The sequence below is a fragment of the Portunus trituberculatus genome, chromosome 39 (assembly GCF_017591435.1).
Source record: "Portunus trituberculatus isolate SZX2019 chromosome 39, ASM1759143v1, whole genome shotgun sequence".
Taxonomy (NCBI): domain Eukaryota; kingdom Metazoa; phylum Arthropoda; class Malacostraca; order Decapoda; family Portunidae; genus Portunus; species Portunus trituberculatus.
In genome coordinates, this window is record NC_059293.1 from 12,693,504 (window position 1) to 12,712,571 (window position 19,068).

Below are 19,068 nucleotides of genomic sequence, written 5' to 3' on the forward strand. Positions count from 1 at the left end.
AACGGAGCTGAAATTGTAATTGTTATTCATTATTATTATTATTATTATTATTATTATTATTATTATTATTATTGTTATTATTATTATTATTATCATCATTATTATTACTATCATTTTCGTCATCACTACTATCAATAGTATTGTTACACTCACCAATATTACTGTTATTTCGTCCTTGATATTAACACAAGCACTCGACACACATTGACGGTGCCAACTCGGTCCACAGAAGCAGAATCACCATCTCTACTGGAAGCCGCTGACAAGATTAGTGAACCTTGCATGGGGCGGAGACGGCTACAGGCCACTTGCAAGCTGCGCGGTTGGTGCACTGGGGCGGCGGAGACTGACTCGGCTATGGCATGGAACTTGTTAACTGGGACGTGGCGGGGCAGTTTGGCACGAAATTGGATGCGTTTGAATTGCGAGTTGAAGTAAATGGAAAGGAGAGACGATGTGCGTGGAAGGGACGTACACTTCCACGCCACGAGGCAAATCTACGGACGGCGGCGTGTATCTCGGGACGCAGAGATGCTCCTCCTCTCCCACTGATGACTCCCAGCACTCGCATGTATCAAAGGAAAGTGTAACGCGGCCACTGTCAGCAGCGGGAAGCAAGGGTGCGTACCGGTATTAAAAGGAGCGCTTGGGATCCTAGCTGCCTGATTTCCCTCGATAGTACTATCGACTATCTCCCCATGGGCTGCCTAAGGGGGTTCCCTCTGAAAGATATGCGTCCGCTGAATGGTCTCCTCAGTGCTCTGCTTTGTTCGCTCTTTTATAGTAATTTCTTGTGGTGGAAATGGATAAAGGTGGAAAGCGCTGCAAAAATAGAGCCTGAGTCGCATTTGCAAGTATCTCCCGCAGCATCACTGTTCATTCCAGGCTGTCAACGAGATGCAGCAAAGCGAGTTCACCCAGCGATGCATCCCAAACTGATTCATAAGAGAACTGCATCTCACCGTCATGAATAAAAGATCATAGCTGGAAGACATTCGCGAGAGACACAGAGGTGATGAATAATCCTTGAGTAAACTTGAGATTCCTGAAGAAGAAATTTGGATAAAGGGAGAAACTTTACAACAGCATCAGAATCCACTCACGGCAGTCAGGATTCATGAAGTGAAGGTTCTGTGCTTCTTGCTAGCCCAAACTCCTGACCACCGCAACCTTCCATCAACAGACACCAGCACTGCGCTATTGTATCAGGGGAGACGTATCTCAGTGGCCGTGACGTGAATAGGTGACAGGAATCCACTTTCTCTCCTCCCACCGAGTTCTTCTGGGTTTCTTCACCTCTCGAGACTGGCCGCCTGCCGTGATTCCGCGTGGACAGAGTGACACGTCCCCTCAATCTCCACGCCTCGAGTTTCACCTCAGGACTGCCAATGAACACAAGGGCACCGATTCTTCCCTCCTTTTTTCAGACCCTCGTGCTACTGCCAACCCGTCTCTCTCTCTCTTCAGTCTTGATAACCTATTCATCTCTCGCCTCTCACTGGGACACTAAATCTTCATCCACATCCTGACATTCTGAGACCATTCCATGCTTCTCCCTCACATCCTGACTCCACACCGCATCCTTTCCCTCACTGATACTAAACCACGTACACTTCCTCTCATACTTTGACATCTAAAAGTAACTTCTCCCTTACACCCTGACACTGAGAAGTAGTCTCCTATTCATCTTCACACCCTGAATATAATACACTTCCTTTTTCATCCTATTCTGGCATCATAAAATACTTCCCTCACCCTGACGCCAAATCTTCCTTCTCCCTCACACATTCAAATTCAAATCACACAATAAGTATAAAAAAGGAACTACCATCTACCCTTCCATACTATTAAGTTTTCTTCTTTCTGCCTCACTCACACAAACTACAACCACCCAGCATGAGAGAGAAGCCACAACCATCCTTTCGTCCACACAGCCATATTCTACGTATGAACCTTCCACATTCCTCTTCTGCCTGTCCTCACTTTATTCCACCTCGCCACCACGTCCGCGCAACACCAAAACACCAAATACCTGAATAACACCGCTTTGCATGACGTTGGTTTCTCGGTGTAAAGTTTCCTTAGAAGTGAAACCTCAATTTAGCAGCCTTAGGAGCGGCATGGCCTCGACAATCGGGGTGTTTGTCGTGCCAGGGAGCAACACAAAATACTTCAGGTAGCCGAGACTTCTATAACTTGGAGCAGGAACCTTTAATGGGACCACGTAAGGCTGGAAGTTTGTTGCTCACTATTTTGTCGGATGTAACCCTCACACTATTTTGCAGTGTCGTAACCAACTATCACGGGTGACTTGCTTCGCGGCGATCGGGCACGAAGTGAGTCTCGTATCTCAAATGTGACACTTGTAGCGGCTCAGCTCTCCACTCTGCGGCAAACATAAGAGAATACAAATACAATACTGCCTCAACCTGAGATTCAACACCATCTCTTCCCGTCCATTACGCTTCGTCTCAATCAGCGGTGAGTACACGAGTTGATTCTAGAACACCTGGGAGCTATCAAGGCTTTTAGTATTGAAGTTACACTGAAAGTTCTCCATTCACGGACAGAATAGCGACGTGTAACTAAGTGCGCGCATAAAGCAAGTGACCAGAGGTGGTGGAGGGGAGTGAAGCAGACCGGGAGTGCGCTATTGTTAAAGTGCAGGCCGGGAAATGAAGTGAAGTGCTCTCGCAGCGATACATTACACCTGGCAGGGAGAAGAAAACGTGAGACATTATATCCCACAGCACTTAGGTCGGCTGTATTATCTGAAGGAGGCTCACGGGAGGAGGAGGCGTCACTCCCGGCAAGGCGGATGATGGTCCTCGTTATTCATGCATGAAGAATCGCTGTCCTTAAAGAAGTAATACCTTCATTAGCGCTGATCCCGAACCCTATGCAGGCGGCCAGGATGCGCAGGAGACTCTTGCCAGTATTCTGAAACGCTTTGCTCTCACACCATGTCTATTTTCAAAGGCCACAGAGTTGAGTAGCCGAATTTTCATCAGTGTTTCTTCCGCTGTTAATCTGTCACTAAAACAAAAAAAAAACACTCTCAGAATCCCATGTAACTTCAGCTAAAGCCTTTTGAATGTGGTGGAGGTACGATGCAGAAGTGTTACCAGAATATGATCCTTAGACCCAACGATGCACAGCCGCTACCTTTACCCCCACCACCACCATCACCACCACCACCACCACCATCAGGTTTCCGTGGCTGGACCTCCATTAACACCGACCTGCCTCGTGCAATAAAGTATCATTATTGCACTTATTTACAGCCGAGGGGACGCAGTGTACGGTCAAGGGGGTGTTGTGATATAAAAGTTACCGCCACACACTGCCACACAATGCCGCACACACCCCGCCCGCTGCCATCGACAAGCGCCAGGCAGTGTAAAGGGTAGACCACTGCCTGCAGGACCACGCACACCACGCACACCACAGCGAGAGAAAAACTATTAAACATTACCACTCCCTGTAACACTGCGCTAAACTGGCGGCGTTTTATACAAGTACTTCCATTCCCAGTAACATGACGCGATTGCTACACTGCGTCTCCATCACAGTGCGCTTTGTTTTGCCTCAGTACAAAGTTACATATCATGACAGAATTTTTTTTTTCGTGTGTGTGTGTGTGTGTGTGTGTGTGTGTGTGTGTGTGTGTGTGTGTGTGTGTGTGTGTGTGTGTGTGTGTGTGTGTGTGTGTCTGTTGTTCGTACTTCATCGGTTTTCATTTGGTGTTTCTCAAACCTAAGGTAAAATTCAACGGCTTCAAATGACTTGTCTTGATTCACGATTCGAGGAAGCAACATGAATAAAAAAAACGTGTCCTGAGAAATGTGCATCCAGTAACTAATGGAGAGGAGACAGAGGGTAATTGAGACATTTTACCGTCTGTCTCCCCCTTCTCTCTCTCTCTCTCTCTCTCTCTCTCTCTCTCTCTCTCTCTCTCTCTCTCTCTCTCTCTCTCTCTCTCTCTCTCTCTCTTGCTCGCTCGCTCGCTCGCTCTGACAAGGACGCTAACACGAGTCTTCCTTAATTTCAGGATCAGGGTGAAAAAAAGTGGATGTAATGTCTCTACACATGCAAGAGGCAATTACCACGGTAATGTCCCGGGGCAGATGGAAGGGTCTCTGTCACGGGTGTAATAATAATTCAGCAGGAATGTGTGGCCACCCCAACGACATCCACTTTACTTGGAACAAAAAGCCAGGAGCAATTCACCACTTCCCCTCCCCCTCGTGCAGGTCAGACGCTGCTTGCAAGGTTATGAGATGAGATGAGATAATACGATATGACTAAAGGAAGAAAATACATTGATAAAAAAAAAATCTGATGTGGTTTACCTTGCATTTGTATTTATTATAGATTTTTTAATATAAATGTAAATTATCTAAAAGCTACGTACATAAATCAAATTAAATCTAACGTTATTAAAACCCGTGCGAGCGTGTGAAAATAAGCTTAGAATATAAAACAATATGATACGAGATGCGAAGGAAAGAAAATTACAAGAGAAAACATATGAATAAATAAAAAAGACTAGAAGTGTTTTCCTTGTGTCGATCCAACGGCAATTATGATCCATGCGACATAGTAAGAATAAGGTTACGACACATATGATACGATACGAGGTGCCCAGTAGACAACTCAATATAATACAAGTGAAAAGGTAAAGAAGACTACAAGTATCTGCTCTACTGTCCATCCAAGGCTATTTTCGTCTCGCGGATCATGAGGAAATAAGGTTCTGATGTAAAATGACTTTATACGAGACCCAAAAGAGAAAAAAAATCATGACTGAGAAAATGTAGGAATAGGTGTAAAAAGAAGGAATGCGTACTTTTCCTCGTGTGGACCCAATGTTCCTTACAACCAGAGAGAAAACTTCATGAATAAGGAAATGTGTGAATAGATGAGAAAAAAAAAAGCAATAGGTACTTTCCCTCGTGTGGATACAATGCTCTTTATAACCAATGGGACGGAGAAATAAGGTTAAGCTACATGATAAGCCATGAGATGCAGCAGAAGGAAAACCAGACTTAATACATGAATAGGTGGAAAAAGACACGAAGTACTTTCCCTCCTGTGGAGCAGACGCTCTTACGACCCACGGGACATAAGAAGCAAGGTTATGGCACGCTGCATAAAACAAGAAAATACATAAAGAATAGAAAAAACTAGAATTACTTTTCCTAGTGTATGTTCAACGCTGCTTTAAAATTATGATGTAAGAGGCCCGAAGCAGAAACAACTTGATAAAATATATTTTTAATGAAGCAAAAAAATAAATGAATAAATAAATAAAAAATGCTAGAAGCATTCACGTGTATGCAACACCGGTAATGAGATGTCCACAAAGGAGAAAGACGAAACGAAACACATAAATGAATAACTAAAGGAACCAGAAGCTCTCGCACATTTAAACTATGAAACAAAATACTGAATAAAATAAAATAAAAAGGAGAGAAATTCCTTATACGTTCTCATGAGAAATCCGACAAAAAATTTATAATTTTACATAGTTTTGATCTCAATGGCGATGTCTTTCCTCCTTATCAATATCATAAGAGGAGAAGTCAGAGACGAAAATCCATTAAGTTAATGAGAGATTTAAGAGAAATGAGTCACCATATACAGTTTTGGTTACAGTAGCTATCTTGCAAATAGAATTACCAAGCACAACTCTGCAGATCACAAGAAAGAGAATCAGGCAGGAATTCTCTATGTTCCTTTGAGAAATAACAGAGAAATCAGTTACCGCATATAGTTGAGGTTATAGTTTTAGTTATAGAAGCTACCTTGTCAGTAGAACTACCAAACACAACTCTGCAGATTACAAGAAAAAGAATCAGGCACGAATTCCTTATGCTCCTATGAGAAATGCAAGAGAAACTAGCGCATATAGTTGAGCCTCCAATGGTGATGTCTTGTCAATAGAATTACTGACAGGCCGAGTTCCAGGAGGATGGTGGCGGGTATACAAGACAGTGCCGCCAGCCTTGGTAAGTGTAAGCAACGAGAGGGACAGGCAGACTGGCAGCCTATGTTTAAGTCATGAGGAGGAGAGGAAGGTTGGAGGGTGGAACGGTGGAAAGGTGGAAGGAAGATGTAGAATAGTGGAAGGGTGAAAAGGTGGGGAGATGGAAGGACAGAAGGGAGAAAGGAAGGGAGGAAGGATGGGAGGGTGGAATAGTGGAAGAGTGTGTGTGTGTGTGTGTGTGTGTGTGTGTGTGTGTGTGTGTGTGTGTGTGTGTGTGTGTGTGTGTGTGTTGGAGGGATGGAGGAGGGTCTATAAGCATGTCTGTGTTTATGCCTATTTTTAATCTTTCCACCGACTAAAGCTTGTTACATCCCTCTTTCAAAGTCAAATGACCATATTTTTATCTTTAAATTGACGTATCTCATGGACTTATTTCATCACATTTTCCGGTAACACATTCTTCTGATTTATTGTTCGATGTATTTTTTGTAACATCCTGATCTTCTCTTTTCTTATTAACTTTTTTTGCTGTGTTCTTTTAAACGTGTGTATGTGGTTATGAGAGATCAGAGGGAGCGCGTATGTAAGAGTATCTATCTATTTCATAACACACCACCACTATATACGAGAATGAATAAAGCATGTATTCTCTATAATCAACAAACATGAATCCCACCATCTATCTACCGACCCGCCTCCCTGCCCACCCAGCCAGCCAACTGTGACCGCGCCAAATGGATCAGAGCGGCAAAGCTGGAATACGGTAACAAAAACTGAGAGGTCAACTAAAACGGGAGTCACGGAGAGGCGAGGGAATGGTCACGTCAGTCCAGGGTGCGACCACGAGGTTATTACGGCAAATCTCCTCTTTTCCGCACCACTTGTATCCCCCATTATTCTCACCTTCACTCCATTACTCCCCTCTCCCTCTCCCTCTTCCCCTCTCTCAGCACAACAGTTCCCAAGACACGTACTACTTCGCCACGCTTTCTCTCCCTCTTTTCCTCTCCTTTCCTGCTTTTTTCCCTTGCTTGCCTGCCTCCCAGAAACCTTAAGGAGTCGTTACCATAGGGAGTGTTTCAAGAGGTTCTTTACGCATTCTCAAAAAAGTAAAGGAAAAATAGTACACACACACTTTCCTCTCTCCTCTCTCTCTCTCTCTCTCTCTCTCTCTCTCTCTCTCTCTCTCTCTCTCTCTCTCTCTCTCTCTCTCTCTCTCTCTCTCTCTCTCTCTCTCTCTCTCTCTCTCTCTGTAAACATGTCTCCTCGTATTCCCCGCGTATCCCAAGAGACCACAAAAAGCGGACCTAGAAGGAAGGAAGGCTGGAAACTTCTCCACAAATACTGACTTACCAATGAGATCAAGAAAGAAACGGAAGCTTACATTTATCATCTCTTTCAAGCTATCATTTTCTATTGTCAGTTTCTATCTCGACCTCAAGTGCCTCTTAGGAAGTAAGATAGCACTTGTTTATACGAGTGGTGGTTGGTTAAAGAGATCAAGAAAGAAATGGAAAGTAAAATTTATCGTCTCTCTCTCTCTCTCTCTCTCTCTCTCTCTCTCTCTCTCTCTCTCTCTCTCTCTCTCTCTCTCTCTCTCTCTCTCTCTCTCTCTCTCTCTCTCTCTCTGTCACAAGGCAACATTTTTCCATTATCAGTTTTTATCACTTTCTTGAGTGTCCCTTTGCATGTAACTTTGATTTTTTTTGAAGTTTGAAATGCAGGTTCTTCTGAAAACACTTGCAAGGTTATGAGGAAATCTATCACTGAGATTTTCCGCGTTATATTCCACGAAATCCGGTTGTTGACGGATACGTTGCATATTACTAACTCAAGTATGCGTTAAGTGTTGGTTAGGTTAAAGAAATAGATGAGAACAATTTCCTTACATGATCAATAGGTAATTTATCACTTTTTTCCCTAAATCCACCCTGTATTATATTTAGCAGTCTTGGTAGTGATGGTCGCTTTATATAAATCTGTTGACTATTCATAAAGTACTTGTTAGTTATGTTAAAGATGCAGATGAGAACGATCTCCTTATACATGACTAATGGGTAATGTGTCCTTTTCCTAAGTGTATCCTGTATCATATTCTACATAAATATTTGACTATTCATAAAGTAAGTGTTGTTTATGTTTCAAAAATATAGATGATAAGGATTCCATTACAAGACTTATAAAAAATCTATCCTCCTTTTTACGAAGTTTTTTTTGCATTATATTCTATAAAATTCTGGTGGTGTGAGATACATTGTATACTAACGTAACTATTGGTAAAGTAAGGTGTGTTCAATATGATTAAGAAATATGTATGAAAAGCATCTCATTCTAAGACTAATAATCTACGAAGATCTCACCACATATTTTGCGTCACAAGATATGAAAGACATTCAGGAAAAAAAATATGAACAAGATTTGCTCATATAGCTTAAGGCATTGTCTAAAAAAATCTATTAGATGAAGAGGATCTGGTTGCATTATGGTCTGCGGGACTAAGAAGGACGTAATAAGCTTTTCCAAAGAACACGTCGGAAGAATCATATGAAAGAATCCTCGTCATGTATTAGTTTTTCTTCCTGGAGAGGATCTGATGACATGATGCCCCGCGATATTAAGACGAAAATAAAGGCTGAAGGAGATCAGATAATGTGATCTGCTTGGGACGGAGGAAATTACTTAATGGATAGATATAAATCACAATATAAGTGACTGACAAGAAAAGGAGTAAATGTAGAGTCTCTGGATTATGAAAACGAATTAAATAAAAAGAAGAAGAATGAACTAAGAGAAAGTTTACTAATGAAAAGTATTTGATATAATGATGCATAAGGCAAGACGAGGTGTGAATGTAAAGGAGAAGACGAATGTAATGATAAAAACACATCTAAACATCCAGAGAACGTTGAATACTGAAGAGAATTTAATATATTGATGCATTGAGAAAGACGCCAATACATGAAGGGGCTCTAATGGCATCAAACAAAGACACGAGGTGAGAACAAAGAACAATCGCCTTACCTTGTAGTATCAGGTGAAGGTCAATTGTAATGAGGCGCGTCCTGGAAACAAGGATAAATACCATCATTACTTCATTCATACTACAAGCTCAGTCACTCGCACACTTAACTAAATGAAGCTAGTTTTGAGTGTCTACTTTATTAGTTTTTTTTTTTTTTTCTTCCTTCTCTTCACTGACTCAATTCACTTCACTTTATTGACTACTTCACTTTATTAGCAACAACATTACCTAGTTATGCAATAATTTCACGAACAATTTCACAGACAAACAAAAGCATTGCCTACAATAACTTAACTAAACATTTCATTTCACTTTATTAACAGCCTTGTAACTTCCCCTCACTTACAATTTACACAACTAATTTCACGTCCCTCACAATAACTTCACGTCCAAATTCACTAACAGCTTCAATAGAAATGTCAACAACACACTCGCGTCATCAAAGTCACCTGTAGTTAACTGTACACAAAGAAGAACACCTTTCACAATAATCCATACTTCTTTTAAGAGAGAGGTGTCAAGACATTTATCCCATTCTTTTGACTAATTCTTTCTAATCTTTTATGGAGACTGCAAGTTCAGTGGGCCTTTTTTTCTAATATAGTTTTTTCCCCTTGGTAGTTCTTCCTCTTACATAAAAAAAAAAATGACGTCAATGTGAATGTTCAACGAAGAAAACATATCAATCATACCTCACAACAGAGTTAAATACAAGTTCACATCTACTGCAAGTTTAGATAAAAGCTTTTAGTCACATGAACTATTACAGGAGACGCTGAGAATACATACCATATCTCACATTAAAGAGACAAATAAAAGATCATTCAGTATCTATTGCAAGTGAAGCAATACACCTTCTATTCAAAACGCCTTAATCACGAGAACTCTTATTGGAAACGCTTGTATAAAAACCTGAAGAAAGAGAAGATAGTGTAATTCATCAAAGGAACAAATAAATGATCACACACTACCTATAACAAATTAAGTAATACACCTCCTAAGCATTAAAACACCTTGGTCACGAGAACTCATATCGAAAATGCTTATATGGAAACATGACCAAGAAAACCTTTATAACTCAAATCAAAGAGACAAATAATTAATCACACAGTATCCAATTGCAAGTTAAGTAATACACTTCTCCCTTAGGTGTCAGACCCTCCAGCCACGAAAATTCTGCGTCATAAAGTAAGGAAAAGAGAAACACATCGGCCTGCCCTCCAACCGGTCTCACTGTGTCTATTCGTCCATCAAACAGATGCAACGGTTCACAAAACTGTCATTTCCCCCTTCTGGATATTGTTGCTTTTATATTCTTCACTTGCATATACACAATCTCTCTCTCTCTCTCTCTCTCTCTCTCTCTCTCTCTCTCTCTCTCTCTCTCTCTCTCTCTCTCTCTCTCTCTCTTTAAAAATCTGATATTCTTAAACCTTCCCATCTTTTTCTCGTCACCTAATGCTTCGTCTCACTCCAACATTTACTCCACTTTATGTCTCAAATCGTCTTTTAAAACTCAAGTCATTTAGTTCCTCTCTCACCGCACTTTGAGTCTTATTCACTGCCCCACATTTCCACGTAAGTTTCCGAGCATTAGACGAGGAAGAGGCGCCCAAGATATCAGCTGCGCCTCAAGATTGTTCTCCGCATGGCCAGATTCTCTTACGAGTTCCGTTTTTCTTGGTGCCAATTCTGAGACAAGATCTGTTTTTTCTTTCCCTCCGCTGATCCCTGGGGACGTATTATAAATACATATTGAGGTCAGAAAAAGAGAGAGAGAGAGAGAGAGAGAGAGAGAGAGAGAGAGAGAGAATATGAGTTAACTGAGGAAAGCCGTGTGGTGGGAGAGGAGTGTTGAAGGATGCATGTGGAGATGTGAAAGAGGGGTGAGAGAGTAGAGTGAGAATGCATGGGAAGCAACTGTTGTTATTGCTGTGAGGGCTTTTACATCATTGACAGTCGTTTGAAGGAGTGACGGAGAGAGTTAACTGTGCAGTGGGGAGGGCAGAGTGGAAGAATGCAGGCAGAGAGATGTCAAAGAGGGGCGAGAGAGAAGGGTGGGAGAGTAAAGAATGCACAGAAAGCAAATATTGAGTCTGCTGTGAGGAGGATTTTTATATCACCAGTACTTTGAGGAGAGCAAAAACGTGACAGTCTTAACCACCCTAGACCCGTGACAGGGAAGCCTCGCCAGCCAGTCTTGCATGAACACACGGTCCTTGTCTCCTTTCATCCCTCCCTCGCACTTTCCCCGCCTCGTCCAATACGAGGAGAATGGCTTTCGCAAATGACTAAAGAGCCGTTTTACGAAATTACTCAGCAATTGTGGAAGACGGTCTCAGTTATCTCCTTCCATTACATAACTCCACAATACCTTGCCACAAAAGAGGTTCATAAAGCTTTCTGCCCCAACACTCTCCTCGCTTCCTTCCATCTGCGTGGTTGTAGTGAGGGGAGTCTGTGTGCTGAGGGGCGAGGGGCGGAGCACGAGCTTTCTTCCCGAGGCCAAGCAAGGACAGTGACCTCAGACATCCTGGGAAACACTTGCCTCGCCCCCACGTGCTTCAGCGTGTCACCAAAGAGTGCGTTGCAAAAAAACAAACATAGTTCAAGATACAAGTATTTCTCTTTCTCCGGAGTGCCTGCAGACTGAACAATATTGACACCATAACACACCAATACAATGACTCTGAAGCAACAACTCAACAAAGCAACACACCGACTCCATGACACATGGAAACAGCAACACACCAACACAGCAATACTATATGTAACACTGGTCCAGGAAAGCGTGAAAATGGAATCTGATGCAACAGTTTCCACTTGGAGAATATCATTTACTCATTAACCGCCCCGCCAACATGAAGTAAAAGGTAAAAATAATCACATACATTGATTCAATGAATACAATATACTAGAAAACTCACAATAATAACTCTCTCCCATTCCAGAACTTCGCAATAAGAAAGGCACTTCCCATACCACTGAACCCCTTATGAGAGTTAGAACGCTTGTTAAGTCACCGTACAAACGTGTCTTGCATTAACCTTTCACTGATACATTCCATTCCCATTACCCTAACACACTTAACATGACACCGCGACAATATTCAAGTCTTACTAGATTATATGATACAATGGACAATACTAACAACCCATTGCTCCCTGACTCTATTGGCTCCACGTACAAACTAACTGATCTCACAGAATCCACCATTAGCCACACCTGCATCTCGTCCTCCTCTGCCAGGGCGGGGATACCACTCATAGCACTGATTAACAATTAATGGCTGCCTCTGGGTGATGGTGACCAGGGATGCCAGCTTTTTGCACAGCACCAATACTGATTACTGAGTGTTGCCAATTCAGCAGTGCGTTTTTCTCAACTGCTAGTAACGTAATTGCCTCCAGTTTTCTAACATTATTTTTTGTAAGGAAAACGGTATAAGATTTATATATAAGGTAATACTATTGTACTTCATCTACCATGGTTAAGTAAGGAGGATGTATTTGACTTCGTACAAATGAATCCCAAAATTTGTGCAGAAGTCACGCATGAATGACTTAACTAAACAGCTAGTATACACACACTCCCACGTCAGACAGTGCGTTAACTACCAATCCAAAAACCACTACAGCCACATACAAAATAACTAATCATCAATCTTTATCAACTATACACCATAACACCTGGCCAGCAACACACCACCATGAAAACACAGCAACAGTAATATACTACCACACCAATACCATAACATGCAGAAACAGCAACACAGCGCAGCAACACGTCGTTTCTCTGACAGACAGGAGAGCCAACATATCTATACGAGGACACATGGACAGGCTGAACATAATGCAGTGAAGAATAACATATCCCTCTGTGTGTGTTATGACAAGACTCGTTGCTCGATCACACAATCTGTCGCTCTCTGTTGCTGCTGTCGTCAAGAGGTGGCGAAACAGTGGACTTGACAGTGAGGCCAAATTTACTGTTGAAAATTTTATAACAGCGTGAAGTGACAACACCTATTTTAAACGTTTTCTTTTGTCGACACTGGAGAATTTCATAATAATGTGAAGTGATACCATCTTATGAATGCTTACTTTTGTTAAAACTTAAGAACCTTTTAAAATGAAATAGAAGCATTGTTATTTTTTTCAAGCTTTTCTTTGGTTAATTTTTCATCTCTGTATTCTATCATTGAAGAAACTTCACTCAGTCCTCGCTTTTCGTAATAATAATAATAATAATAATAATAATAATAATAATAATAATAATAATAATAATAATAATAATGAGGAAGAAGAAAACGAAAACAAGAAAGAAAACAATAATAATAAAAGTAACAATAACCGTATACCACACACAACAGTAATCAAGCAACCAAATAACACAACGCATCACCAACAAAACCTTGAAAATTACAGCGGACACAAAACATACAAATACTCCGCCCCACTTTATTTTGAAAGTGAGAGTGCGTGCGCTGCTGCTGCTGCTGCTGCTGCTGTTGCTGCTGCTGCTGTTGCAATCTATTTAATTAATCCCAGAAGCACCACAGTCGAGCAACACAAGTTATTACACCCAACTGTTAATTAATTACGATCAGCAATCCACGATCATCAAATAACAAACCCCGGGGGCCGATGACGACACGGCGGTGAGAATCCCAATAATGTCCAGACCTTCCCTCGAGCTCCCCTCTCCCGATCCCCAGGTTCTCGATCCCACCCTGGTGCCGCGGGGGGGGAAGGAAAAAAATAGAGGAAGTGTGTGGATGGCGGCTGAAGGTGACACATTGTATTATTTAGAGCTCTGGTACTATTTCTTTTTATGTAAGAAGGGAAAACTGGACAAGGGCAACAAAAACGATTAAACAGTCCCATTTAGATGCCAGTATCCGAAAAGGGCCGAGAGAGTTGGACAAAAGAATGGGATGAATGTCTTGAAACCCCCCTCTTTAGTGAGTTCAGGTCTTAGGTAGATCGGAATGCAGAAGCAGGCAGGGAGTTCTAGAGTTTATCAGAGTTTACCATGTTATTCTCAAGCTGTCCACGATTGTTGTAGAGTTCACTGTTTGTTGTCATTAAGACGTTGCAGCATTCACGGATATTTGATGGGTACTTCATTAATGTTTAATTAGAAAAAAAGATAGAAAGGAATTTGTTTTCTCAAATAATGGCAGGTCAATGGAATAATTTCAGTAATCAGAGCTGAGTTATTACAGAGATCTAGAAGAATAGTAGATAAGTTTACGGATGAAGATGCTAGGTGGAAATAGGTAGGTATGATTCGTATAGAGACAGGCAAGTGTAGGTAGGGCTGATGGTTTCTTGTAGCTCCCCTTATTTTCTTGTCTTTTTTCTTCCATGAATGTTGTAAAGTTCACAAATATTATAGACTTTGTGACGCACGCATACATAAATCTCTCTCTCTCTCTCTCTCTCTCTCTCTCTCTCTCTCTCTCTCTCTCTCTCTCTCTCTCTCTCTCTCTCTCTCTCTCTCTCTCTCTCTCTCTCTCTCTCTCTGACGCAAGACAAACATGATGTCATCCTTCGGGAAAAATATAATCCTTTTCTGATTCCTTCCTTTCACAATCCTTCCTGCCCCTCCTGGCTGATCCTGCTCTCTCTGATATTCTTAAGTCTTTCAATCACAAATTTTCCATAAACTTTTCTTCTTGTACTTAATTGAATAATTCCCATGAGTTTCCTTTATTAGACTGCGAAAATTAAAACCTGCTAATTCTTTCGTCCCTTCCTATTACGATCATTCCATCACAGGTCTGACCAATACCTCTGCTATTCCCACATTTCCCTACTAAACTCTAAAAACATGTTCCTTTCTTTGTGATCTGACTTCTAGTACAGTCAGCTCTAATTGATTAATGCCTAATTCCCTCAGTTTCTCTATTTCTGTACCTCCATTCCATCAGTTTGAAGACTCGTATCTCTGTAATTTTCACGTTTTCCATCAGCGCACTCTGAAAAATTACTGTTTGTGTGGTAGGTAGTCTCTCTTCTACTACATGTATTTCATTATATTTCTTCCTTCAAATTGCAACATCTTGGTTATCATCACATCCACACTGGCTGCCTCACGGGTTCTTCAAAATACCAAGTTCTTTTCAGTGCTTCCCTTTTAGTTTTCGCCTTTCCCTCTAGTACAGGGGTTCTCAACCTTTTTATCGTTAAGAACCCCCTGAGTTATAAGACCATCTACCAGTACCCCCAGTATTGTCACATGGAACATGGAACTCAATATGCAATGGCACTGCAAAGGATTTTATTAGATCAGCTATCTAAGTACCCCTGGAAATCTTCTTATGAACCCCCTGTGGTTTCGCGCTGTCAGGATGGCCACTGTCCATGAGCTAACATCATTAGGTCTCTATGACGCTGAAGACGTCTATGCAGAACGGTTTGGTTGGCAATAGACAATCTCATTATCAGACTTTGATTTCTAAGTTATGAAAATAATCTCATTTACGGGGCTTCATAGGTTCATGGTGTCTTGTAGTCTACTTACTAACCTAGAAGGAAAGAAAATATCATACTAACTTCGAGCTATCAATTGAGGAAGAAGTAATCTTTGTCCCAGGAATAGAGCAAGATGGTATATAAAAACACAATGCATAGTTATAACCTAACTCTACTATTATAGCGTTTTTGTCGTAGATACATGTTTAGAAATACTTTACCTATCTTGATATCTCCTTATGTGACAAAAGAATATCCAAAAATATACGATATGCAGTTGACCATCTTTTCTGTGAAATATTACGATATCTGTTGAATCTGGCAACTTCAACGGGAGTTTGGGTCCTCTCCTAGTGTTTCCTTATGATTGAAACATTGATATTTACACGTCATTGTGATCAGGGAAATAAAGAAAACTAAGTTTGCTTTTTTCTAAGAGCATGAAATAGAAAAATTTATGTTTACAAGTGGCAGTTTATGTATAAGACACGCAAACCTGTGTGCACTCATCCACTCTATCCAGAAGCTTAACTAATTTTCAAAAGTTCCCCAATAGCTACACAACTACCATTGGTCTACTGTTTCTATCCAGTTACCTACAAACACGTACACATTCACGGCAGCAACATGCAAAGTACACTAAATACTCCGGAGCAAAGCTGCCTCACCTTGTTTCATTAATCAGCTAACTCTTGCACACTTTCACACCAAAGCTATTTTTCATTTACCATCGACGATTTTATATTCGAATCAAAATTAAAACGACGATTGAGAACTTTCGGCCTAAAGATGTTTGAGGGCCGTGACGGCCTTGGGCGCCGCACGGGGGAAGGAGGTGGCCGTCGGGTCCGGCCTGGGGCCCAAGGCAGGAACTGGCTGCAGGTCCTGCTTTTCCTTGGTGGCCTCAAGCTTCACTACTAGTCGTCCACTTGCAGCGCATCACACTAGGCAAGGGTCGCCATAAGCAAGAGATCAATGTCTACCACTCACCGGATGGTGCCGTGAGGGGCCCTAAAGGGTGATAAGGGCTCCTTGCATAGAATATGATGGTGAGTGGTGTGTACGGGACCTCTGCTTATAATGACACCGGGCTGAACAACTCGCCATGAACGAGGGCACGCTGTGCCATGAGCCAGGCACTGACAGTACCAGTGGTCCTTTACGTTAGGTTAGGTTAGGTTAGGTTAGGTTAGATTAGGTTAGGTTAGGTTAGGTTAGGTAAAAGGACTCACTTCATGACAGCGTTTGGGGAGTGGTGTGTGGCGGGTCATTGCTCATGGCGACCTGTGTGAGGCATTGCAAGGTTGCATCGTCACTGCTCTCATAACCACGGGACTGGGGTTGACCCTTTCTGGGTAAAAGTTTCGTCCCAGTACCTGTGTAGGTAATAATACTTTGGATCGTTTCGCCATCGCCATCGCCGCACCGTTAGCCTCGATAAACGGATCGTTATCCTCAACAAACACATCTGTACCGTGGACACTGGAATCGCAACCTGTCGTGGAATCCCATTGTTAGCGTGGACTCATTTTCCTTCGCGGCTTCAAGCTCACTGATTGTTGTCAACTTGCAGCGCCTCATACTAGGCAAGGCGTCGCCTTAAGCAGGGTGCCGTGTCTACCGTCCATCAGATGATGCCGTGAGGGGCCTTTAAGGGTGATAAGGGCTCCTTGCATAGAGTCTGGTGGTGAGTGGTGTGTACAGGACCTCTGCTTATAATGACATCGGGCTGAACAACTCGCCATGAACGAGGGCACGCTGTGCGCCATGAGCCAGGCACTGACCGTACCAGTGGTCCTTTACGGGGTGAAAAGGACTCACTGACAGTGTTTGGGGAGTGGAGTGTGGCGGGTTATGCTCATGGCTACCCGTGTGAGGCGCAGTAAGGTGGCAGCGTCACTCTCCTCGCACTCACGGGTCTGGGGTGAACTCTTACGGGGTGAAAGGGTTCGCCCCAGTACCTGTGTAGGCAAGTGAACTTCAATTGCGTCGCAGTGAGGTGGCAGCGCCACTCTCCTCGCACCTAAGGGTGTGGGTGGACCTTACGGGGTGAAAGGGTTCATCCCAGTACCTGTGTAGGCAAGTGGACTTCAATTGCAGCGCAGGAAGGTGGCAGCGTCACTTTACTCGCACTCAAGGGTGTTGGGTGGATCCTTACGGGTGAAAGGGTTCGTCCCAGTACCTGTGTAGGCAAGTGGACTTCAATATTGTGTCTTGAAATCGCATCGTGAGGACTGGAACCGCATCGACATCGTGGAAACCCGCATCGTTCCCGTGGAAACTGGAATTGCATCTTGATCGTGGAAACTCGCATTATTATCTTGGAAACTGGAAGGGCATCTTTATCATGGAAAGGCATCGTCATTTTGGAAACTTGCATCGCTATCGAGGAAACTGGAATGCCATTGTTATCTTGGAAACTCGGAGCGCTATCGAGGAATCTGGAATCAAATCTTATCGTACACACTGTTATCGTGGAAGCTCTCGTGATCGTCGTTCGTTTCGTTATCTCTGAATTACTTAATTAGTCTTGGTATTATTATTAGCTTCCGTAATAATAGAGATGTTGGTCATTTTATCTTATCTTTTTACTGTATTTTTTTCAGGGTACAGTTTAGTGTTCTTCAACCTTTTCTAAATTCGTGCACCTTTTCGAGAAGCAAGGAGGACTATAAAAGAAATGCATCAATATTCGTAATTTTCCCTACTTTAAGACTGAAAATCGATAGATAACATTATTGAATATCTACCTGAAGCTACAGTTTTTTAGTCCTAAACAGTCGCTATATAGAGCGAAATGTACTATAACAAAATGCCACATCTCAAACACATTAGGCCCGTGTTCCGTCGGAGTGTAATATATTACTATTGTGAATAAATCGCAATACTTTGATTAATATCAATAGGAGAGGACCCAAACTGTCACAATTTCAGTGTTCGCAGGAGAGAGTCAGTATCGTCTCGCGGTACAGAGTAATCGTCTCTAAACACTGTATTACGATGTATCTATTGATTTGCCAGGGTTTTACTCCTACCAGTATTTTTCTGTTCTTATTCTACCATGGTATTTCTTTATAGTTACTTGAGTTTATACGACTGACATCATAATATAGAGCAAAACATAATTGTCTGGTGTACCAAGATCTTTCATTTCTAGAGACTTAAGACAGCACGGAACCTTAACACACATTTCACCTCGCTTCTGCACAGGTTAATTCTTCTTCTTCTCAACCTTTTAATGTGATGTACCCTCGAAGTCTTTCAGTATTGATCACGTACCCTTACCCACAATGCAGCGTCAGGAAGGGTAACAATAAATGCATGGTTTATTGACTTAGTTTATTAAGTTTAAATTGTGTTATATATGTGGAGCAGACACAATTTTTAATTAATATTAGTATGTTTCTATGAGGTAGTGTCGATAGGAACTGGTACCTCACAGGGAGACACTATATGTGACTAACATGCAATGCATTTACCAAAAGGAACTATATCAGACAATTTTCGATCATTATGGCAGTGAACTAGTGTTGCTTGCAGCTAGTTGCAACTTGTAACTAGTAACAGTGATAAATAAG

The 19,068-nt window shown here is 42.0% G+C and overlaps 1 protein-coding gene across 4 annotated transcripts in view; it reads right to left on the reverse strand.

Moving 5' to 3' along the window:
• LOC123515594 (putative neural-cadherin 2) overlaps positions 1-19,068 on the reverse strand; it is a 394,007-nt gene that overhangs the window by 330,408 nt on the left and 44,531 nt on the right. For all 4 annotated transcript variants that reach the window (XM_045274363.1, XM_045274359.1, XM_045274360.1 and 1 more), the window contains exon 2: positions 9,011-9,051. The gene's annotated coding sequence lies outside the window, so the exon portion shown is untranslated. The remainder of the gene's footprint in view (positions 1-9,010; positions 9,052-19,068) is intronic.